The sequence below is a fragment of the Mesocricetus auratus genome, unplaced genomic scaffold (genome assembly GCF_017639785.1).
Source record: "Mesocricetus auratus isolate SY011 unplaced genomic scaffold, BCM_Maur_2.0 Super-Scaffold_100008, whole genome shotgun sequence".
Lineage (NCBI taxonomy): Eukaryota > Metazoa > Chordata > Mammalia > Rodentia > Cricetidae > Mesocricetus > Mesocricetus auratus.
Genome location: NW_024429192.1, coordinates 9,808,400 through 9,834,535, shown reverse-complemented (window position 1 = coordinate 9,834,535; position 26,136 = coordinate 9,808,400). Strand labels below are relative to the sequence as shown.

At 43.7% G+C, this 26,136-nt stretch overlaps 1 long non-coding RNA gene across 1 annotated transcript in view; it reads right to left on the bottom strand.

Annotated features, from left to right (window-relative positions):
- LOC110341611 overlaps window positions 1-25,373 on the bottom strand; it is a 241,550-nt gene extending 216,177 nt beyond the window's left edge. The window contains exons 1-2 of the long non-coding RNA XR_002383580.1: window positions 25,335-25,373; window positions 16,477-16,649 (exon numbers count right to left, since the gene is read on the bottom strand). This is a non-coding gene — a long non-coding RNA (uncharacterized LOC110341611). The remainder of the gene's footprint in view (window positions 1-16,476; window positions 16,650-25,334) is intronic.
- Between the last annotated feature and the right edge of the window lie 763 nt (window positions 25,374-26,136).

The following is a 26,136-nucleotide window of genomic DNA, read 5'->3' as shown; positions in this document are numbered from 1 at the left end:
CAAAATCAGAAATGAAAAGGGGGACATAACAACAGACTCTGAGGAAATCCAGAGAATCATTAGGTCATACTTTGAAAACCTGTACTCCACAAAATTCGAAAATTTAAAGGAAATGGATGACTTCCTGGACAGCTATCATTTGCCAAAACTAAATCAAGAACAGATAAGCAATTTAAATAGACCTATAACCCCTATGGAAATAGAAGCTGTCATCAAAAGTCTCCCAACCAAAAAAAGTCCAGGTCCAGATGGCCTCAGTGCAGAATTCTACCACAAATTCAAAGAACAGCTTATACCAATTCTTCTCAAAGTGTTCCACACAATAGAAGCAGAAGGGTCTTTGCCAAACTCTTTCTATGAGGCTTCAATAACCTTGATCCCCAAGCCACACAAAGATACAACCAAGAAAGAGAACTTCAGACCAATATCCCTCATGAACATTGATGCAAAAATACTCAATAAAATACTGGCAAATCGGATCCAAGAACACATCAAAACAATCATTCACCACGATCAAGTAGGTTTCATCCCAGGGATGCAGGGATGGTTCAACATACGAAAATCCATCAACGTAATCCACCATATAAACAAGCTGAAAAACAAAAATCACATGATCATCTCACTAGATGCTGAAAAAGCCTTTGACAAAATCCAACATCCCTTCATGATAAAGGTCTTGGAGAGATCTGGGATAACAGGGACATACTTAAACATAATAAAAGCCATATACAGTAAACCAACAGCCAACATCAAACTAAATGGACAGAAACTCAACGCAATTCCTCTAAAATCAGGAACAAAACAAGGCTGTCCACTCTCTCCATACCTTTTCAACATGGTACTTGAAGTTCTAGCTATAGCCATACGACAACAAAGGGGGATCAAGGGGATACAAATTGGGAAGGAAGAAGTCAAACTTTCACTGTTTGCAGACGATATGATAGTTTATATCAGTGACCCAAAGAACTCTACCAGGGAACTCTTACAGCTGATTAACACCTTCAGCAAAGTGGCAGGTTACAAGATCAACTCAAGAAAGTCAGTAGCCCTACTATATACAGATGATAAAAGGGCTGAAAGAGAAATCAGAGAAACATCACCCTTTACAATTGCCACAAACAACATAAAATACCTTGGGGTAACGCTAACCAAACAAGTGAAAGACCTGTATCGTAAGAACTTTGAATCTTTAAAGAAAGAAATTAAAGAAGCCCTCAGAAAATGGAAAGATCTCCCATGCTCATGGATAGGTAGGATCAATGTAGTAAAAATGGCAATCCTGCCAAAAGCAATCTACAGATTCAATGCTATCCCCATTAAAATCCCAGCACAGTTCTTCACAGACCTTGAAAGAACAATAATCAATTTTGTATGGAAAAACAAAAGACCCAGGATAGCCAAAACAACCCTGTTCAACAAGGCAACGTCCGGAGGCATCAATATCCCTGACCTCAAGCTCTATTATAGAGCTATAGTCCTGAAAACAGCTTGGTATTGGCACAAAAATAGACAGGCAGACCAATGGAATCGAATTGAAAATCCGGGTATTAACCCACACACGTACGAACATCTGATCTTCGACAAAGAAGCTAAAAATATACAATGGAATAAAGAAAGCATCTTCAACAAATGGTGCTGGCATAATTGGAGACTGGCATGTAGAAAAATGCGGATTGATCCATGTTTATCGCCATGCACAAAACTTAAGTCCAAATGGATCAAAGACCTCAACATAAATCCAGCCACACTGAACCTCTTAGAAGAGAAAGTGGGTGGTACCCTTGAAAGAATTGGTACAGGAGACAGCTTCCTGAACATAACACCAGTAGCACAGACAGTGAGCTCAACAATTAATAAATGGGACCTACTGAAACTGAGAAGCTTCTGTAAGGCAAAGGACACAGTCAGCAAGACAAAAAGGCAGCCCACAGAATGGGAAAAAATATTCACTAATCCCACATCTGACAGAGGGTTGATCTCCAAAATTTACAAAGAACTCAAGAAGCAAGTCTCCAAAACAGCAAAGGACCCAATTAAGAAGTGGGCTGCAGAACTAAATAGAGAGTTTTCAATAGAGGAGTCTAAAATGGCTGAGAGGCACTTGAGAAAGTGCTCAACATCCTTAGCCATCCGGGAAATGCAAATCAAAGCAACTCTGAGATACCATCTCACTCCTGTCAGAATGGCTAAAATCAAAAACACCAATGACAATTTATGCTGGAGAGGATGTGGTGAAAGGGGGACACTCCTCCATTGCTGGTGGGAGTGCCAACTGGTTCAGCCACTTTGGAAAGCAGTATGGAGATTCCTCAGAAAAATGGGAATAAACCTACCACAAGACCCAGCAACTGCACTCTTAGGCATATATCCAAAAGATGCCCATTCATATAACAAAGATGTCTGTTCCACTATGTTCATAGCAGCTTTATTTGTAATAGCCAGAACTTGGAAGCAACCTAGATGTCCCTCACCCGAAGAATGGATAGAGAAAATGTGGTACATCTACACAATGGAGTACTATTCAGCAGAAAAAAATAATGGAATCATGAGATTCGCAGGCAAATGGATGACACTAGAAGAAACCATCCTGAGTGAGGTAACCCAGTCACAAAAAGAGAAACATGGCATGTACTCTCTCATATATGGATTTTAGACATAGATCTGGGGAGTGCCAGCCTACAATCCTATTGCCAGAGAGTCTGGGAAACAGAAACTTCATTTACTGGCTGGTTAAGTACTGAGCTGAACTCAAGAAAGCCAGTATCAGAGAGGGAGGACTGATGATCAAAGGGATTAAGACTGGGCTGGTTGAACCCCCAGAAACAGCTGACCAGACAAAGGTTAACTCTTGAATCCCAGGCATCAGCCTGGGAATCCAGCATGGGACTGATCAAGACCCCCTGAATCTGGGTGTCAGTGAGGAGGCCTAGGTAATCTATTGAGCCTTGGACAGCAGATCAGTACCCATCCCAAGTATACACACGGTCTCTGGACTCCCATAGAACAATGTGAGGTGCACTCTCACCCTGAACTCTTGGGGAAGGGTCTAGGCCCTGCCCTATATGAAATGACAGACTATGGACACCCCCATGGAGGGCCTCACCCTCCCTGGGGGAATGAGGGGATAACGGGGGGGGATGGGGGGAGGGCACGGGAGGAGGGGAGGGAAAGGGAGAGGGACCTCGTACTGACTTGTGAAGCAACCTTGTTTCTTATCTAAATTTAAAATGGAAAATAAAAAAATATTAATAAAAAAAAAAAAAAAAAAAAAAAAAAAAAAGAGGAGGTAAGTTGGGTATAGCACTTTATTCTTTGCTTCTTAAATATAGACACCATGTGACCAGACTCCTCATGCTCCTGTTGTCATGGCCTCCCTATCACAAGGCACTGTACCCTGGAACCATGAGCCAAAATAGACCCTTTCTCCCTTAAGTTGCTTGGGGTGTTTTTGTCACAGCAATAGCAGAGTGACAATAAGAACCACTGAACTTCTGTTATGCTTCATCTGTCGAATGGGCATGTCAACAATATCTTACTGCACAGGAAAGAGTTAACTCCACATTTGAGTTACTCAGATTTAGCACATCTCCAACACGGGCTTGTGTTCATGGCCCCTGGCCAGTTCCCGAACACTGAACTGCTAGGATGTCCTGAGAACTAAGGCTGTTTTGCACACTCGGAGCCTTGAGCCAAACTGTACTGTTTTGTCTGGACAGTTTTGCAAACAATGTGATTGATGGTAAACACCAGGTTTGGCAGAGGGGGAGACTAGGCTCACTCTGAATACAGAATGAATGAGTGTAAGTTAATGGCCAAGGAACAGTGATGGAAAACTACTGAGAAGATGATCATGGTAAAGGATATTCTGTCTGAACGGCCCTAACAGGATCCTTGCTGAAGACAAACTACGGTTATCTGACGTCACTTGTGGGATGATGGAGGGTGAGGAGCAAAGTCAGTTATGGTGCCTAGATATAGAGGAGTTTTAATAAGGGAGTTTTGTTAAGCTCGCTTAGCAGTACTTTTGGCTAAAACTAGATTTTATAAGAAAATGCCTGGTGGACTTAGCAATTTCAAAAGCCTGACTGGTATTTGGCCAAGCAAAGTATTTCTGTTGGTGTACAAAGTGCTCAATACAATGTCTGAGCCAAGAGTTATTAATACCACATTTGGCAGTAACCTGCACGGCTTTGGGATTGACCTGACTGGGGTGACGGGGATGAAGAAATGACAGACGCATGTGCAGAAAAGCTGAGGGTGGCTGGGATGTGCACTCTGGTGAAGACGCACCAGCAGCCTGGAAACTCAGCATGTTTACCATGCTCTGCTGAACAAAACCATGGGTGGGCTAACTAGTCTTGATAGGCAGTCTCTGTATGGGAGAATCCCAGGCAGTCAAGGGCTTGCGTTGTGTTTGATACTTTCTGCACATATTGTCAACATCTTTTTTTTTTTTTTGATTTTTCAAGACCAGGTTTCTCTGTATTGTTTTGGATGCTGTTCTGGAACTCACTCTGTAGACCAGGCTGGCCTCGAACTCACAGAGATCTGCCTGCCTCTGCCTCCCGGGTGCTGGGATTAAAGGCGTGCGCCACCAATGCCCGGCTATTGTCAACATCTTAACTAAGGGGAAGGCTTTGCCATTCCAGTGAGACTGGCCCAACTCTTTGTGGGCTGAGGCCTTGTGTGTCCTTGACACAGTCATGCTCATGAAATGATCGCTCATTCATACCAGAGTAAAATACATTCACTCCCCCACAACAACTGAATATCACCTATGATTGTAAAAAGTACTACACAGACTATTTGCATGATTAGCAAGTGGTTGAGATGATTCTTTCTTCCTTATTCTTCTTTAAACATCTATTTACCTCCCTAGTCTGTTGTAGCTCTAGCTACCTTCCAGTGAACATGGGAACCGAAATCCTAACTACTAAAGCATGTAAATGTGCACTGGGATAACTGAATGTTCACTAGCAATCAACAGGAGAGCATTTGTGCCTCAGCCTTGCCTTCCTCGTGTCTCGGCACGCTACAGCATGATGGTATCTGAAAAGTATTTGCTTGCAGAATCTGGCTCACTCACCAACAATGTTCCCAGTTCTGCATGAGTCTTGAATGGGCTAAACCAGTGCTGTGGTGGTTTCTTTTCCATTGCAAATGATTGGCTTCAAAGGGTCATATAACCCAGTGGTTATGAATGATGAGACACAGACAAAAGGTCTCCCTAAGCGACAGGAAAGGATTCTCCCCAACCCCGGACTTCGTGCTGTTACTTTTCTTGCTGCTGTGGCAAAATCCTTCACAAAGCAAGTTAAAGCAGGAAGGGTTTAGGGTCTAGAGAGATAGCTTGTGTGTTTAAGGTACAAAGTTCTCTTCTAGAGACCCGGAGTCTGGCTCCTAGCACTCATGTTTGGCGGCTCACAATCTCCCATAACTCCAGCTCCAAAGGGATTTAATGCTTCTGGTCTGAACTAATGTGCCCCTGAACTCATATGCATACACCGACATACAGATACACACACATATACATAATTAAAAAGTAAATATTTTTAAAGGAATGGTTTATTCTTGAGGGTAGAGTTCATCATGCTGGGAAAGACGTGACAGTAGGAGTGTAAAGCAATTGGTCATGTGACATGCTTCCTCTGGCAACCTGCACCTCCTAAACCTCCCCAAACAGAGCCACCAACCATGGACCAAGTGTTTGAATACCTGAGCCTATGATGACATTTCTCATTCAACTCTCCCCACCCCTCACGCAAGACCCTACAGTTTCTATTCCTCTTGCCACCCTGAGGGGAGACTGCACAGAAGGGTCCTCACCAAACCCAACCATCGTAGGGCCATGATCTCAAACTTTTAGTTACTAGAACTGGGAACTAAATCCCTGTCATTTATGCACCCCTCACAGTCTATAGTTCCATGATACAGCCACCTGAATTGCCTGAGACATCTACTGGTGACACATAAAGAAAACACTTGTAGTCAAGAATAATATCACACAGAGTGGACATTTAAGCTGGGTGGTGGCACACACCTTTAATCCCAGCACTCAGGAGGCAGAGGCAGGTGGATCTCTGTGAGTTTGGGACCAGCTTGGTCTACCTAGCGAGTTCCAGGACAACGAGGGCTACACAGAGAAATCCTGTCTCAAAAACAAAACAGAACAAAAAAGGAGAAAAAGAAGTAACAATGGACTTTTCATTCAGAAGCTTTACAAAACTAAAAGCAACATTTCACAATAACCAGCCAATTCACTATGCAAATAAATCATATTAAATTTTGTCATCTATTATCATAGGTTCAAAAGGTAAAAGACAGGAGGAGGCAGAAAGGGGAAGGGGTAAGCCACAATCATAATGGGAGACCTTACCAAACCTCTCTCTGTATATAATGGAATAAATAGGAAAAGAGGAGAATCAGTAGGGGCCCAGAGGATTGAACAAGAGCACGGTCTTTAAAAGACCATGACCAATGCAAAGTAAAAGGTAACACACGTCCATTATATTATTCCAAGGAACAGGATGTGAAGTAGTGGTTGGGGAAAGACAACAAAATAAGTTGAGGTACCCTAAATTATTTGTTTGTAGGAAGAGAAATAGGGACATTGAAAAGTACAAGAATTAAAAAATGAAAGGAAATAAAAGCAATCACAACAATAAGTTTGACCACTATAAGTTTAAAAATAGACTGTAATATTAATCAGTTTAGTACTATAACAGATACATGAAATAAACAACTTACATTGAGCAGTGGTTTGTTTTGGCTCTATCTCAAGACGGCATATCATAACTGGAGGGGGGTGACAAAATTCTTCATCTCATGGCCAAGGAGAAAAAGACAGTGAGGAGAGGTGGGCAGACCACACTCCCCCACCACCTCCAGCAACCTAAATGCCTTTCCATGTCCCTGGTTCTTAAAGGTTCCAACATCCCTGGAGACCAACCTTCTAACACCAGTCTTTGGGAAACACTTCATATGCAAACTATAGAAAATATATAGCTTCTAAGCCTGGAGAAGAACATTTATCCAGTTAAAAGCAGGAAACTGAAGCTGGAAAGATGGCTCAGCCTTCAGGAGCACTGGTTACTCTCCCAGAGGACTCCGGTTTGATACCCAGCACCCTCCAGCAACTTGCACCTCTTAAACAACTCCAAACAGGGCCACTAACTGGGGACAAAGTGTTTAAAAACTACCACAAGAACATACATCGGTGTCTAAGAAGCAGCTGTAACTCCAGTGCCAGGGTACCTGACACCCTCTTTGGTTCGCAATAGGCATGCAAGAGGTACACAGACATACGTGTAGGCAAACACATAAAATAAAACAATAAAAATGGGAAATTGAAACAGTAGTGAAAATGTCCCCTCTTACAAACAAAACAAAACCATACCCAGGTGGATCCCCTTGCCATTTCTGCTGAATTTTCAAGAAATTGCTTCCCTCCCATTATTATCCCTGGCCGTGTTTGCAATTTCAATATGCTTTGAGATGCTAACCCTTGATTTCCTCTCCTCAACAGTGCAGGTGTTACTGTAAATGAGGCGCTCACCTTGGTAGAAAGGACTTAATACACATTATCTTCTCATTTTCTATTCCCACTACTTTTACTTGTATGTTATTGTTGCTTCAGTTACTAGAACTCAGGGGACAATGACAAGTCAATCAGTGATTTTAAATTGACTTATGCAAGTACATAAAAACGTAAATCTTAGAAGCATGGAGAAAGGTTCTTATGAAAGTGAAAACCATCATGAGAAATTTGAGTTAGAGCTAGAGAAATGTTACCAAAATTCAGTGTTCAGCAAGAAGTATCCCAGTACAATGAGACTTCCCGAACCATCATCCAATGGTAAAGCAATCTCATGCCAATCCAGGAGAAAGAGACTATGCTGAGTATCTAGCTTGTAGAGAAGCATGAGCAAGGTGGCATGGGTGACACAGGCTATTATCCCAGTCCTGGGTAAGTTGAGCAGGAGGGTCTTGAAGCCAAGGCCAACCCTGGCTATAGACCTGGGGCTCCATAAGTCTATGGAAAGAGAGAAGGGTCAAGGAAGAGGGGATATGGAGAAGGGGCGTATGGTAGAGAGAGAAAGAAGTGAGGGGAGAACTGTGTGGTCAACATGTCTGTTGTGCTGAAACTCAGTGTGTAGAGGCAGGAGGATCGGTAGTTCAATATAGCAAGTTCATGGGCAACCTAGGGAACGTAAGACCATGTGTCAACAAAGAAATAAAATAGAGAGAACGGGGAAGAGAGGAAGAAGAGGGAGGAAGGAAGGAAAAGGGGAGGAAGGGAGGAAGGGATGGGGGAAAGGATGGATGGAGGAAGGGACTGAGGGAATAAATCTGAACCAGACAGATTCATGCCTACATGAGCTACTTCAAGTGAAACCAGGTAAAAGATGAAAAGCACTACAGAAACTATTAAGACCATAGGAATTTTCAAGTCATATGGAAGTGAACTCCACTCTTGTTCAAAGCCTTCCTATCCCCGAAAGCAGCCTTAATTCTACATTTAGTTCAGAATCCATAAACCTTCCTAGTCCACAGTTTGTTCTGCCTCCAGTGAGGTACTGTTACAAACACCTCTCTGTACACTGTATGTCCTAGAAACATGTAAGCAATGTACTTGCCCTTAAGAAAGCAAACTAGCAATCAGGGACACAAGAACATAACAACTAGGATGGCAGATTTCAGAGCCAGAGGACTCTGGGATAAATTCAGGATCATGTCACCTGACAACTTTAACCTTCAAGTTTCCCTATCCGTAAACTGACTAGTAGTAGTCTAGCTTGTAGAACTGTATGAATCAAAGGAGACAAATAACCATCCTTAGGATAGGATGACCAGCCTTGCCTGTATGTGTATTAGTAACTTTTCACATGGCATAACTCCTGGCACATATCAGCTTATGGAGAAAGGGTTTGTTTTGGCTGATGGTTTGAGCACAGTCTTTCATGGCTGGAGAGGTACAGAGATGAGAGAGCTTCGTCAGCAGAACTTCTGGAAGCTTGTTCTACTGCACCCACAGTCAAGAAGCAGAAACAAGTGCTTAGCTGGCATCCTCCTTTTCCCCCTTAATTCAGCCTGGGACCCCACCCCACAGTGTGTTGCAGCTCACACTCAGGGTGTATCTTCTCTCTTCACTTAGTCCTAATGAACTCCCCACAGACCCACCCAGAGGTATGTTCCCTAGGAGAGTCAGGACCCAGTCAGGATGACCACAAAGACATTGAGATAGAGTTCCTCAACTTCTGCTCTCTGTCAGACACCACTCTGTCATTAGAGTTCAGTGATGAAGTAGGCAAGAAAGAACACCCACAATTATACAAATATTACACGTCAGTTAAATTTTCTATTTGTTTTTGTTTGAAGACGAGGTTTTAGACTTCACGGAGCCTCCCCTTCTCTTCGCAACCAGAAACTAAAATCCATTAATGGAAAGTGCATCAAATATCATTTGTATGTCTATGGTACTTGGTGCAAAACAGACCCTCGGAATTTGTGAGTAAAAGTATAGTAAGAAGAAGAAAGGCATGCTTGGAAAATCTTGTACTCCTGGGCAAAGAAAACAACAATTATGTGAAAAAGCCTATTGTATTCTGCTAAGAAGATCTGGAACCTAGTCATTTAACATTTCTTACAAGTCAGCTCTTTGGTAGTTTAAAATAGAATAGATTACACAGAGTTTCCACCCTAATGCACCACATTTGTCTTGTGTGGCACAGGAATGTAAGGCAAGGAACTCACTTCTGGATTGTGATGTTCAGCCAGGTGAGGCCAGACCACCTCGAGTTGTACGGCGTTTTAGTCCAGAGCGTCTGACTGCCAGTTAGAAGCCTTGGCTCTGCTCCTTGGCCTTCGATGCCCAGAAGGTAACCACAGGCCTCCTGGCTGAGTCTCATTCCTCCAAGACTTGAGTTAAAGCTGGAATACAAGTTCCACCAGCACACACAGCAATCCAGGGTATGGCCACTTTCCAATAAACAACTTCTTTAAAAAACAAAAAAAGCTTCCCATTAGCTTTCAGTCTAATTATAAAGATATATCTAATTCACTGGAAACAAGCAGAAGCTATAACTTCACAGAGTTGGGGTAACTTCCTTAATGACAAGTTTTGAGCAAGGTGCTTGTGTGTGGTGCCTGGTGACGGCCTTCTTCCCTGTCCTCACGTCAGAAGTCAGAGGTGCAGCGGGGGAAAACTGCTTCCGTCAAGCCCTTATACAACAGTCCCATCCATTCACTAGGACAAAGCCCTGGTGTCCCGAACACCACCCGAGTGTCCCACTCCCATACTGTCCCAGCAGGGATTAAGTTTCCAGCACTCGAGTTGGGGACAGGACACGTTCAGCCCGCAGCAGATATTAACAAGGACAGTGAGGAAACCAAGGCTAAGGGAGACCATTTGTTTCCCCAAACGGCTAAGCTATGGGGCAAGGTGTGATCTCCGAGACCCTCCTGACACTGGCGCATCTGCTTCCTACCAAACTCCAACTGCCTTTGATTTGCTAGAATGTAGATAAGCCTTACAGTAAAAGCATACTGCCCACTTGAACCCTGGATACTACAGGCTACACTTTGCCATTTACCTATATGATAACCCCGTTTCATAGTTCTCGGGGGGGGGGCAATTTAAAAGCCTTGAGTTTTATGTGGAGAAGGCATCTGAATCTCATTCTACAGACCAGGTTTGTTCATAAGAGTCTCATTCCCTACCTGTGCCCCATTAATGGTGGAGAAATGTAATCAGAATGAACACAGAGCTATATAGATCTGATCTGCCATATCAAATTCCCTGGGATTGTTGGACAAATCAGTCACTACACCAGTCACACCTAACACACACACAAAAGAGGCAGCTCCCTTCGTGACTACTTCTGATTTACCTATGGATAAAGACCTGTCTCAAGGCTCGCCCACCTATAGACTGACTATTGGGACACAGTAAGATCAACAAATCCCTACCCATCAGGACAGAATGACTATTTTTAAAAATGGCAAATACAAAAAATAAGCAAGACATCTAGTAGCCAGAAAAAAAAGAGAGAGAAGACACTGACTATACCAAGCTTTCAATGTAGGATACATTCTAAAACTCTTAAAGATCCAGGCCAGGTCTTGAATTCAAAATCACTTCCATACCCCGTTTCATTTTCTATGGACTGTTCAACTGGAAATTCTGCTCTTGGTTTGCTGACAAGTGACCTTCTAAAGCAATATGAGTATGCTAGTATGTTATCTGACGTAATTACTGCAATGCATGACTATTCTGTACAACCAAATGAGAAGAACGAAGCCCTGAACCATTGATAGTCTCCACACTATGATTCCTGTCTGTCAAATAATGCCTAAAAGAATGGGGACTGGGGGCTGGAGAGATGGCTCAGAGGTTAAGAGCACTGGCTGCTCTTCCAAAGGTTCTGAGCTCAATTCCCAACAACCACATGGTGGCTCACAACCATCTATAATGAGATCCGGTGCCCTCTTTGGGCCTGCAGACATACATGCAGGCAGAACACTGTATGCATAATAAATAAATAAATCTTAAAAAAAAGAACGAGGACTGAGTATCTGCTCTGCTGATTCCACAGCCAGGTCCACAGGGGCCACTGCCTGTTGATCCTTCAACAGGCCAGCGGGTACAGCTGCAGCCATTAGGATTCAGGGAGACTTGCCAAGAAAAGACATCTGGCGCCCTGGCTCCATTTAATAATACCACGAGCAGACTCAACTTGAGATGGAAGGAAAGGGTTATTTCAGCGTGCGACTGTCAGGTCATGCTCCATCACTGAGGGAAGTCAAGGCAGGAACTCAAGGCAGGAACTGAAGAAGCAGCCAGGGAGGCGTGCTGCTTATGCATTTGCTGCTCCTGGCTTTACTCCGCTTGTTTTCTCCCACACCCCGTGACCACCTGCCCAGGGTGTCCTACCACTCACGATAGGCTGGGCTGTCCACATCAGTCATCAACCAACACTTACCTACAGGCTGACCTTATGGATTCGTTTTCACAGTTGAGATTCTCCCCTAGCTAGTGTCAGAAACTAGTCTGCACAGATCAGAGCTCACCTCACAGAAAAGGTCATGATCTGTAATTCTAGTATGAGTCTTAAATATTTGAGTTTAATGAATCCATATTGGTTTTTGTTGTTGTTTTTATAATTTATTTTAGAAACAATCTTATTTTATATATTAGTCCTCCCATTCCCTCACCCTCCCACCCTCCCATCCTTCCCACCAATCCCCCAAACCTACCCCCTCCCACTCCCCAAGGATAGTGAGGCCCTTCACGGGAAGCCATCAAAATCTGTCACATCATTTGGGGAAGGGCCTAGGCCCTCTTTCCTGTATCTAGGCTGCAATAGTATCCCTCCATAGGGAATGGGCTCCCAAAGTCCATTTGTGCACTAAGGATAAACACTGGCTCCCCTGTTAGAGGTCCCATAGACTGCCCTGGTCTCCTAGCTGGCACCCACTTCAGAGGGCTTGGTTCGGCCCAATGCTGGTTCCCCAGCTTTACAACTTAGGTCTCCGTGCTCTCACTAGGTCAGGTCAACTGTTTCTGCGTGTTTCTCCAGCACGGTTTTGGCTCCTTTGCTCATCCCTCCTCCTTCTCTACAACGGATTCCAGGGCTCAGTGTTTAGCTGTAGGTGCCTGTTTCTGCTTCAATCAGCCACTGGATGAAAGCTCTAGGAATGGTAACCAAGGGAAGGGCTTCAAAGGCAGCCTCTCCACCACTGCCTAAATTCTTAGTTGGGGTCCTCCCTGTGGATCCCCTACCATTTCCCCAGTGGCAGACCTCTCTCCAAACCTGCACTGGCTCCTCTAGCAAGGCATCTCCTTTCTTGTCCTCCCCTCTATTCCTCCCCTCTATTCCTCCCCTGTCTCAGTCCTCCTGATCCCTCCTGTTCTCCGCCCCCTCCCTCTTCTCTCCCCCCCTTCCCACCTCTCTCCTCTCTCCCCCTGTGCTCCCGATTTGCTCAGGGGTTCTTGTCCTCCTCCCCTTCTTCGGGGGACCATGTGTTCTTCTCTTGGGGTCCTCCTTGTTCTCTAGTTTCTCTGGCGGTGTGGATTGCAGGCTGGTAGTCCTTTGCTCTATGTATACTATCCATATATGAGTGAGTGCGCACCCTGTTTGTCTTTCTGTGCCTGGGTCACCTCACTCAGGATGGCTTCTTCCAGTTCCATCCATTTGCCTGCGAATTTCAAGATTTCGTTGTTTTTTCTCCACTGTGTGAATGTACCACATTTTCTCTACCCATTCTTCGGTTGAGGGGCATCGAGGTTGCTTCCAGGTTCTGGCTATTACAAACAATGCTGCAAAGAGCACAGTTGAACATATGCTCTTGTTGTATGAATGGGCATTCTTTGGGTACATGCCCAAGAGTGGAATTGCTGGATCCTGAGGTAGACTCATTCCTATTTTCCTGTGAAACTGCCATACTCATTTCCAAAGTGGTCTTACAAGTTGTCACTCCCACCAGCAATGGAGGAGTGTCCCCCTTTCTCCACATCCTCTCCAGCATAGACTTGTCATTGGTGTTTTTGAATCCATAATTGTTATAACACCAAGAAGTTCAATTTTTAAATGTAATACAATGATAGAAATGCATGGTAGGGCTTATAAGTGCAAGCAATTCAAGTTCTCACAGTGCAGCCAGCAAGCCTCTCTTCAGAGACTCCTCTGCCCACGCAATGAAGTCTGCCTAGGACAAGCCGAGCCAGGGTTTCTAACCTCTGCCTTACTCAAGGTGCTTGACCCCGATCACTTTCTTTCCACAGATAGTGATGAGTCCTGTGTGCCTCAGAAAAGAACAAAGCTCTTGCTATTTCCTAGTCTGGCTCTCAGTGTTCCCACCCTGGCTAGGTTGCCAGTTGCTTTCAGAAATCCTTGTTCACATATTTAAAAGTAATGTTAGCATTTCTGTCACTGGTTCATTAACTGCCCTTGCTGCAGGTTAACCAATGACCCCAAAAGAGGTCTCCAGTTGCTATATAAGAGTGATGAGCAATTCGCACCCTGTACCTCAGCCAACAAAAATGTGGTGCCTTTTTACAAGCAGCTGAAGTCCCAGAAGGCCACACAGTTCATGGCATGATATATGTAGAAAAATTAAAAAAAAATTTATGGCTCTGGGGAAGCCAACAAGTCCCAGAAGTGCCTGAGGCAGGTAAGCCGGTGTGTCCTGGAGTAGCCTCATGCCTTAGCCACTTCAGGAGGACAGTTACGCAGTGCCCAGTCTCCAAACTGCAAAACCGTCCTAGATTTGAGACAGGCACTTTCAGGTTTGCTGAGAAATCGGGGCAGTTATTTTGAAGCATGAAAGCTAAATGGGTGTAATGGACGGCATGCTTTCTTAATCTTGAAAAACCAAAAAAAAAAAATGCACATGCTACCACCCATTTCCAAGAAATAGACATGCCGGCGGAGGTCTACTCAGGATATTGTGTCTGACAGCTGACTTCCGTCCAGTGACAGTGCCCCTTGAAGAGACAAGCGTGCTTCCCTGTTCGTGTGCCACAGCGGTAAAGGTGCACAGGTGTTGTCAGGACGTGGGAACCTTTCCAGGTTCCCTTTCATTCCAGAGCAGCCAAGCAAGTCAACGCTGACACCAACTAGGTGCTTTGTGTGCAGTACCCACAGCGCGGAAAAGACTGCAATGGAGCAGGAAGTGGGGAGAAGTGTTGCCACTGAGAGCCATTTACAGCATGCATTCACTGAAGGTATGAGGTTGGTACAATTCTCTCTCTCTCTCTCTCTCTCTCTCTCTCTCTCTCTCTCTCTCTCTCTCTCGTGTGTGTGTGTGTGTGTGTGTGTGTGTGTGTGTGTGTGTTGTCAGACTGTGAGCCTCTGTAGTTTTTATATTAAGCATTTGTTCGTGCACTGTATTAAGATAGTTACTTTTCTTATTTCTGTGACAAAATCCCACAGAAACACTTTAAGGGAGGAAGGGTTACCCTGGGCTCACTGTTTGAGACAGCTGCAGGTCCACCGTGACTGGGAAGGCAAGGTAGAGCGTTCTAGTCCATGGGCAATGAGCTGCAGCAACTGTTGAGATCACTGTGGCCCAGGGAGCAGAGAGGAGGACCAAACCAGGGCCTGCCTTTAACCTTCTCAGGCCTACTCCCCAGTGCCCTACGCCTGCCATCCAGGCTCACCTCCTACCGGATCCATAGTCCCCAAAATAGAACCAGCAGCCAGAGAACAAGAACCCAAGATTCAAGCCTGCAGGGCAGTTCATACACATATAGTTATATCAAATATATAATATATACATTTATTCTTTTTCTACTCTAGATGTTAAGATAACCCCCCATCCAAAATATAATTCCTCAAATCCTCCTTATAGTCCTAAAATTTCTTATCCATATAAACAGATAACACTAATTGTCTAACAATGTATACTGGCTGGGTGCCTGAAATAATAACTAGATTTCAAAAGTAGTGTATTTCCTCAGGATGGAAAGATGTTGATACCCAGAAGCCTTTGCAAGAAGGCAAAAGCATCTAAACTGATTCAAAACTACCCTGGCAGCCTGTCAATAAAAGGCCAAATGTCCAAGTCACCCTACCAGTTGTACCCCTGAACCATACAGACAGGCACTGTCTAGGCAGCTCTGACTTAGTCACCTCTCTGACAGCTTACACTGTTCCCATCCAGATACACTTGTGTTAATGAATCCAGAAGCCCCTGGCCTTTTCCTAACGACTTCAGTTAGGATATTTTATCCAGCAATCTTCCTCTGTTTTTTTTTTAATTCTACGCCTTGCCTGTGAGAATTCCTATGCCAGAGGAAAAATATGTTTTTGATTTTACAAAGAAACATTACCTCGATTAATGTTTTCTTAGTAACAATGTCTTCATATTACAGACCACCTTTCCATCCTTTGGGGGAAAGGAGATCAGCAAAACACGTGCAAAGATCACCTTCCTCTACCACAGAAAGCCTTCCCAGCTTCTCATCCAAAACCGCCACCTCTCCACTGCCAAAAGTACTTCTCACAACCCCTTAGGCTTTCCCTCCAGGTCTTTAACTTTCAAAATCTGGCTTAACAGCCACAATTCAATTTAGGATTTGTGGAGACCAGATTCTGAGAGGATATGAAGGTTTCTAAATGGAGATACTCTCTTTGAAATTCATACAATGCTCTTAAATAAATCTGTTAACTCCACCGATAAGGCCACTGGCCAATCATTAGTTGATCATAACTGATATGGAATTAATTATATACATATATATATATTAGATCATACACAGAATCATGTACTCAGAAGAACCCTGCCCAATAGAAACAAAGCATGCATATTTATATTTTCTCATAGCCACATTAGAAAGAAATGGAAAATATCTTATTAACACCCTAGTATTGTCTCATCATGTTCTCAGTATTTTGGTATTGCTAAGGAAAGGTTTTGCACGTTTGTGGCATTTGTCTAGTGCCAGTAGAGCCAGACTAAGAGAGCAGGTCATACCTGGAGGGCAGGGGGTGGTGAGGGTCAAAGTAAATCAACCACAGTGGCTGGAGAGGTGACTCCTTTTTCAGAGGACCCAAGCTCAGTTTCCAGCATCCATACGGTGCAGCTTAGAGCCACCTTTAGCTCCGGTCCCAGGTGATCTGACGCCCTCTTCTGGCCTGCTCAGGTACCTGCATACATGTGACATACACACGGAGGGAAGAGAGAGACATGCACATACGTTAAGAACAACAATCTCCTGCCGGGTGTGGTAGTGCACACCTCTAGTCCCAGCACTCAGGAGACCGAGGCAGGCAGATCTCTGTGAATTCGAGGGCAGTCTGGTCAATAATGCAAGTTCCAGGACAGCCAGAACTGTTACACAGAGAAACCCTGTCTCAGAAAAAGCACCAACAACAACACACAAAAAAAACTTTAAAAAAATAACAAGCAACTCAACAGATACTTAGCATTATGAGAAAAGCAGTGCCCAGCTCAGATTATTCACACCTTAAACTGTTAAGTCCACCTTACAAAAGAGTTCTGCTTTTACTGAAACATGATATGTACACTTATGGACTATCCTACGGTGATTCAATATGCGAGTACAAGGAGTGATATTCAATATAGAAGTATTTCCATCTCTTCAACTGTCAGTCATTTTTACATGCTGGGAATTTTGTGCTATGCTAGTCATTTTTTTTTTTTTTGGCTTTTTAAGACAGGGGTTTTGTAGCGGTGAGCTCACAATATAGTCCACACCCAAAAGGGGCGTGGACAAAAAGTTATGGACACAGGAGAGAATAAAAGGAAGAGAAAGAAAAAGTAGGCTCTCTCTGCCATACTTCTGATCATCCAGCTTGTGCATAAGTCCTTTCTCTGGTAAATAAATATATTAATTTCTATATTGAGTTGACCTCCCTCATCAGGGTTTCTCTCTGGATTTGGAGGCTGTCCTGGAACTAGCTCTTGTAAAGATCCACCTGCCTCAGCCTCCCAAGTGCTGGGATTAAAGGTATGTGCTGCCGCCGCCACCACCCAACTAGTCAATTCTTACATTCATTGTGTTGAACTGACAACTCTTGCTGCTGTGTTAAAAAGCCGGCAGGGGATGGACTTGTGGAACATTATTTTAAGATGTACTGCATTTGTTTCTGCTGTGCAACATTTGTTTAATGTTGCAAAGATGTGCTGCTTTCTTTATGTCGCATTTGTTTAACTCGTGAAGCTGTGTTACTGTGCCTGTCTAAAACACCTGACTGGTCTAACAAAGAGCTGAATGGCCAATAGCTAGGCAGGAGAAAGGAGAGGTGGGGCTGGAAGGCAGAGAGGATAAACAGAAGGAGAAAGAGAGAGATGGAGAAGCAAGAGATACAGGAACAAGAAAAGGAGGATGACATCAGGGACACAGCTACACAGCAAGCCAAGAGTAAAAAGGAAAGAAAGGCATACAGAAATAAGAAAGATAAAAGCCCAGAGGCAAAAGGTAGACAGGATAATTGAAGAAAAGCCGGCTAGAAATAAGCCAAGCAAATCTGGGCGGGAGGCATTTATAAAAATAAGGCCCCCTGTGCGATTTATTTGACAGCTGGATGTCAGGACCCCCAAAGAGCAAAGAACAAAGAGCAAAAGAAAATAAGATAAAAAAACAGAATGGAGAGACTGCTCGGTGGTTAACAGCACATGCGGTGCAGTCATGAGGGCCAGAGTTTGGATTTCAGAACCCACATAATGAACTAGGTATCTAATGCATCCCTGTGACCCCTGGCTCCAAGGAGGAGAGAGACAGGAGGGTCCCCCAGCCTAGCTGAGAAGATGTGAGCTTCAGGAAGGAGCCTGCCTCAAGGGGGAAATGGAGGCCCTCGTTCTGGGTTTGGTGCCCTTCTTGGATTTTCACAAGTGAGTGTCGCTCCATTTTCTTCCACTGCTCTGGACTGCGGATGTGAGGGGCAGCTTCAAAAGTCCCTGCTGGCTGCCTTGAATTCCCTGCTCTAGTGTGCTGTAGCTGGAAACTGTGTGCTAACATAAACCCTTCCTCCTCCAAGACACTCTGTCGGAGCATCGTCACGGAAACTGGAAGGAGATTAAAGTGTGAGTGAGTGAGAACATGTGGGATTTTTCTGTACCTGGCCCATTTCATTTAATACCGTGACCTCCAGATCCATCCACACTGCTAAAAATGACAGTCTCATTTGTTTATATGACCTAGTAGCCTTCTGTCCTATAAATATGCTTTTCTTCATTCACTCATTCACTGGATCTGGGTCGGATCCATATTACGTCTAGTATGAATAGTACCACAATGAACATAGGTGCACAAGTCTCTTGAAAGGATAAGGATTTCATTTACTTTGGATATAAACCCAATGTAAAATTGCTAGATCATGTGGTAGGGTATTACAACAACAGCAGCTATTTCTAATATTTCTCTTCATTATCACATCAGGATGGGCAACCGCTACGTTGGCTTACAAAATAGGTGATTCGGACTGGAGGGATGGCTCAGCCGTTAAAGGCTAGGCTCAAAAGTCACGTGATTCCACTGGGTTATTGCTTTCTTAGCAAGTGTCTGTTACGCTGAGGTTCTACGTATTCAGAAAGATGGCTGCAGCAATAATTCTAATGCTAAAGCATGCTTCTCTGACTCACCCGGATGATTATTTGAAATCCCACTGCCCCTCCCGTGAGTGCTCCTCTACAGTGAATGGTGACTTCCATGCACCGTGAAACTGACCACACAGAATGTAATTTCTACCGAAGCTTACTCCTCGGGTCCTCGAAATGTGTCCTTCATGTACAACATCCAACGGGCATTTTGTACCCAATGCACACGGATAACCCACGACTCCAGGGAAAAGAGGCAGGAGAATTCAAAATATAGCTTTGGAGCTAAACAATCAAGACGATGTCTGGAGAGACTATATATGGCTTGTTTGATGGTTTTCAGATAGGGCCTTCCTATAGCAAGCTGGCCTAGAATTCATTTTGTAGCCCAGGCTGAACACAAACTTTTAAAGACCTTTCTCCTCAGCCTCCTGAACTGTGGGATTTCAGATGCGAGCCGCCATGCCTTGTTGTTTTTCTTTTTTAATTGTTGCTGCCTTTTAAGCTACTGCTATCCTATTCAGCAACTGCAAACTCTGCCTATACTGGGTCCCAAGAGCCGAGGCCTGAGGGGATTCTGTTCCCTAAGGCACTGACTCTTTCAAAGCAACTAAGGAAACTTACTTAAATCTCTGTCCCGCAAAAGAACTCAAGATTCAAAGGTTGAGGTAGATTCCTGCTTCTCAGAGAGGCTGAACAGCAAGCAGCTCACCTAGCTCACCTCTTCAGGCCTCTCAAGAAGTCCTCCTGCTCATTCTTGCCCTTCTCTGACTGGTTCCCACCCTGGCTCTGCCTGGCTCCTCCCTAGAACTTCCTGTCAGCTAGTTACTGACCCAGGCTCCTGACTGCAGGTGGATTTTATTTAATCAAGCACATCTTTGCATCATTAAACAAACGTTTCAGAGAAGAAACAAAAGTAACACACCTTAAAATAATATTCTACAACAATGCCTGGCTGTCGGATTGTTTTCTTCAATGATATCCATAAGGATAAACTAAACGACTAAGTAATAAGATAACTTTCTTGCCTAATTTCACTTTTAAGGACATTTCTAGGTCAGCCGGTGGTGGCATAATTAGGAGGCAGAGGCAGGTGGATCTCTGTGAGTTCGAGACCAGCCTGGTCTACTGAGTGAGTTCCAGGACAGCCTCCAAAACAATACAGAGAAACCCCATCTCAGGAGGAAAAAAGAGACACTTCTAGTTTTCTTTAAAATGTATTAGTTTTATAAGCAGGTAGAGTTTCACTTAGTGAATTCTGAACTAAAATACCCCTGTGCTAAAAAGCAGATGATGGGTACTCATGCAGAACATTTTCATGAAAACGTTAACTTCAGAAAAATGAATTCCACTCATTTTCTTAAAGAGAAGGCGATTAATGGTCAGTCATACGTTGTTCTGACAAAGACAATGGAATTATGAAAATTACTGTGAATTCTAGTAACCCGTGACTTAACATTACAGCACAAGCACCATTGAAATGTATTAACCTTCCAATAGCTTCAAGAAATTGAAATGAAATCAGCTTGGCAATGACTGGACATTTTCACACCAATGAAAATATTTTATGTGGTTATGTAAGTGATAAAAATAAATGTTTCATTTAAAAAATCTCCAAAAGGAATTATAAGTAGGAAAAGCAATCATAATTAACAGGATTTCATGCAGGGCACAGGAGCCAAAGACAACATTTTAGATCGGCCAAGAGTGACGTCACCGGCTCCTAAATTCCTAAGACCTGACCACCTGCAGAGATCTTTAGACTCGGTTTAAAGAATTAATTTTCCAAGTATGGACACACTGAGAGTCTCCCGCTTTTACGTGACTATCTGTTGTGCCAATGGGAGCTGAATGCACACTTCAATTTGCAGAGTTGTTTCTTCAGAGCAGGAGCCTATGTATCACCACAGGTACCATGCAGAGAAAAGGACACGGGGCTATTATATCTTTATGTTAAGAAGCCCAGATTCGGGGCAGAGGCAGGCGGATCTCTGTGATTTCGAGGCCAGCCTGGTCTACAGAGCGAGTTCCAGGACAGCCTCCAAAGCCACAGAGAAACACTGTCTCGAAAAAAAAAAAAAAAAAGCCCAGATTCAAGTTCTGAGATGGAGTATGTACAAAGCAACCAGATATTCAAGATGGGGCTGTAAAGTTGTGCGGTAGATGAGGACTCATCCTGACAATCTCAGGGGCTGATACAAGCAAAACTGTACATCTGTATCTCTCTTGATGTATGAGGGGATAGACGTTCACTGCAGGTTTTTTTTTTATGATGTTGCTGGCTTCTAGCTCTGGGAATTGTGAATAAAGGTGCTACATCATCTGTGTGCATGTTTGGTGTGGGCATTGAGGTAAATAGCAAAGAATGTCATCGCTGGGTCACAGTAAAATTCAGTTTTGTTAAGAAACTGCAGAACAGTGTTCCAAATGGCTATGCCATTTTACATCCCCGCCAGCATTTGCTGTCATTGATTTTATTTTCTTCTTTGTAAGTGTGTAATAGTATCTATGATGGTTAATCATGCTTGCTAACTTGACTGGATCTGGAAGAAACTAAGATAATTGCTAAGCACACTTGTGCGGGATTTTCTTGATCGGGTTATCTCAAGTGGGAAGACTCACCCCAGATGTGGGTAGAACCTTCTGGTAGCAGCCCCGATAGTAGGATAAATAAAAGGCTTTGTGTTTGCCCGCATTGGCCCAGTGTCATTAACAAGCCCTACCCTGTTGTCTCCATTGCTCCTTCACTGGTATCAGAACCCGGCTCTCCAGGTTAGCACTGTTAAGGAATGCAGCCTCAGGGACCAAGCAGCTCTGGGGCTCTCAGTCTTTCAGGAGTGGAGGGAGATATTATCAGACTAACCTGACTGTACAGTGTCAGCCAATCTAATAAGGATTTTAATATATATTCTCTCTATCAGTTCTGTGCCTCTAGAGAACCCTGACTCACAGCGTCTTGTGCTTGATTTAATTTGCAGTTTTAATGACACATGAGAATGCCTTTCATATGCTTGTCATCTGCACATTTTCCTTAATAAGCTATCTCGTTAGGTCATTTGTACATTTTTCTTTTGGGGGCTATTTTGGCAGTTTTTAAATCTTTTTAATATTTGAGATTATAATATGATTACATCTCTCCCATTCCTTTCCTCCCTCCAAATCCTCTCATGTACCCATCCCCACTCTGCTTCATTCTTGGCCTCTTTTTTCATTCTTATTTTCACGCACATATGTATATACACATATATTCCTAACTAAAACCTTAACCACAGTTAATGGATAACTGGTATGTGATCTTAACACCATGTCACCAAAATCATGACCAGTGATGGAGCCAAATACTCTTACAATGATTAATTTTAAACCTCTTTAAATATGGCATGATTGCAACAGATCAGAAAACACAGTAGTCAACAGCAAGAGGAAGAAGAGGGAAGAAAGAAGGAAGAGGAGGAGGAAGAAGAGGAGGAGGAGGAAGAGGAGGAGGAGGAGGAGGAGGGGCAGCCAGTCGTGGTGATGTACGCCTTTAATTCCAGCATTTGTGAGGCAGAGGCAGAGGGATCTCTCTGAGTTGGAGGCCAGCTTGGTCTACCGTAGTGAGTTCCAGGTCAGCCAAGGCTATAGAGAGACATGATACCCGTCTCACTACCCCACCACCACCAAAAGGGTCCAGTAAGCACAAAAGTACAGATGTGTCATGAATGAAGAAATGCCCATGATGGACATATGAACATATGCTTAACCTCAATCAGTGACCAGAACAATTCAGTCTAAAACAAGTACTAACACTATTAAATCAAATAATGAAATCTTCTACCGAGAGAGGGTGGGAGTATAAATAAGTATGCTAGTTTAGAGTGAAATGGGGCAACACCCAGAACTGAAAACTAACTGATCTCACACCAGAAATTGTGTGTACCGCAGTAGAAGAAAATTAAGAAGTTATTCATGAGAATCATAGCAGACAAGCATGAGGAAAAGTCAATGTTTGTCAACAAGCATTTATGCATTCCAGACAGGAGGATTTTGTACAGGAAAACACTGCATGGTGGCTAAAAGCATTGAGCTCGACACACTACTTGAGGCTGAAGATGTGCTCAGGATAAGAGCACTTCTTGCTTTCCCAGAGTGCCCACATTCAGGTCCCAGCACCCACGTGGGGCGGATCCCAACCTCCTTAAACGCCAGCTCCAGAGGATCTTCTGGTCTCATCCTGCATCCATACACACATGGAACACAACTACACAAACATATGCACGTATACAGAGCAAACAGACACAAAGCAATTTAAAATCCCGAGTTTTACGAATCTTGAGTGAAAAAGAAATTGAAAAACAATGTGTGCAGGGCTGGAGATGTAAGATCCAACACCATTACACAGACATACATGCAGTCAAATCACCCACCCACATTTAAAACATTTTCTGTGTGTTTGTGTGTGTACATGCAACCTCTTACCAGTTATACAACTTTTAAAATACGCTTTTTTTGTTGTTTTTAGAGACAGGGTTTCTCTGTGTAGCTTTAGAGCCTGTCCTGGAACTTGCTCGGTAGACCAGGCTGGTCTCTTAACTCACAGAGATCCATTTACCTCTTCCTCCCCAGTGATTAAAGGCATGTGTCACCAACGCCCAGCCTAAAATACACTTTATCAAAACTTTTTACTTACAAATGTATGAATGCAAAAGTACAAAGAATGGGTTAAATGACTACACACTATATCCCTAAGAAGCTTCCAAGAAATTCAGGTTAGGGATGAGAAAGATGGTTCAGCAGTTAAGAGCACTTGCTGTTCCTGCAGAGGAACCAAGTTCAGCTCCCACTACTCAAAGCTGCCTGTAGTTTCACTTCCAGAGGACCCATTCTCCTTGGGCACTGCACATACAAATGCACAGACATAGATGGAGGCAAAACACCCATCTGCATAAAATTAAAATATCTCTGTTTGATTCAGGTGTTGGAGAGATGTCTCGGTGGTGAAGCACACTTACTGCTCTTGCAGAGGTCCCAGATTTGATTCCCAGCACCCGCACAATGGTTTTCAACCATCAATAACTTCAGTTCCTACGGATTCAAAGCCCTCTCTGACTTACTCCAGCACCAGCCACTCACACGGTTCACACACATACACACAGGCAAAGCAGTAACACACATAAAAGTATGATAAATAAGTTGTTAAAACCTGAAACCTTAAAAAAATAAAAATCAGAGTCTGGAAAGATGGCTCAGTAAAGAGCACCTATTGCTCTTCCGAAGGACCTGAGTTTGGTTCCCAGCACCCACATGGCAGCTCACCGTTGTCTGGAACTCTAGTTCCAGAGGGTCAGATTCAGGTAAAACCCTCATATATACAAAAGCAAATAAAACTTCAAGAAAAATTCAGGTCACAGAATACAGTAAGTTGAGTAAGAAAGAACAGTCAGCTGGACATTGGTGGTGCTTGCCTTTAATCCCAGCACTCTGGAGGCGGAGGCAGGAGGATCTCTGTGAGTTCGAGGCCAGCCTGGTCTACAGAGCAAGTTCCAGGACAGCCAAAACAATACAGAGAAATCCTGTCTCAATAAAAAAGAACAGCCATCTCATTTTATTTCTTGCATTTGAAAGGTATTTTACGGATGTATGAGAAAATACTAATAGCCGATTCTAGTGGCACTTTTAAAGGTATTTCTGTAGCTTTGACATTTGTTTGTACACACATGTGCCACCACACCCCCAGAGGTCAGAGGACAACTTGTAGGAATAGGTTCTCTCCTTTCCCTGTGTGAGTTCCAGGGACCCAAACCAGGTGCTTAGGCTTGGCAGTGCCTGTCTTTTACCTGCTGAGCCTCTTGCCATCCTCATTTCTGTCAGTTTATTCCTCAAGTTTAAAAGCTAGGTTATAATGTTTAATTTTAAACCAACTTCAGAAATTGCAAAAAAAAAAAGTACAAAATACTTGAAGCATGTAAGCTATAGAAAATGTCGCAAATGCCAGCAATACATCCATTAGAAAAGGCATCAAGGGAAGCCAGCTTGGGATGAGTTCCAACAAATGTTTCAGAAAATGTCAAATTTGTACCTACTTGGACTGCATAATCCAGGAAACAACAAAACAAAACAGCTGTGTGGCTGCCATTTCAGCTCTGACAGTTTTAAAAGAAAATTATACCACCTTGCTTGAAAAACAAACAAAAAAAACCTTGTAAGTGATGTCTTATTTAGGGTTTCTTTTGCTGTGAAGAGACACCATGATCATAGAGCAAGTTGGGGAGAAAAGATTTTATTTGACTTACACTTCCATGTTGCTCTTCATTATTGAAGGAAGTCAGGACAGGAACTCAAACAGGACAGGATCCTGGAGGCAGGAGCTGATGCAGAGGCCATGGAGGGGAGCTGCTTACTGACTTGCTTCCCATGGCTTGCTCAGCCTGCTTTCTTACAGAACCCAGGACCACCAGCCCAGTGATGGCTCCACCCACCATGGGCTGGGCCCTCCCCCACTGATCACTAAATGAGAAAACGCCTTACAGCTGGATCTCACCGAGGCATCTCCTCAGTTGAGGCTCCTTCCTCTCTAATGACTCTAGCTTGTGTCAAGTCGACACAAAACCAGCCGGTGCAAGTTAAATTAAAATGGCAACTTTTGTAATAAAGAACATGGAAATGTTAGTAAATGTGATTTAAAATATCTGAATTTTACCCGTGTGTATCTGTGTGTTTATGCACCCGTGCGTGCAGGCGCTAGCAGAGGACAGAAGATGTGGGATCTCCTGGCGCTGGAGTTACAGGCGGTTGTGAACCACCTGACTCGGTGCTGGGAACCAAACGCTGGCCCTCCGGGAGAGCACCTAACACTCTGAACTGCAGAACCGCCCACCAGGCCCCACCATTTTAAAAAGATTTATTATTATTTCACGCCTGCGTGAATGTAGATACACAGCGGTCCCATTCCACTGACGCGGGAATCTCACCCATGCCCTGGAGCTGGAATTATGGACAGCTGTGCACCACCAGACAAGGGTGCAGGAGACCAAACTTTGGGTTTCTGCAGTACAAGAGCTCAACCACTTAAGCACTTCTTCAGACTTCCAAATT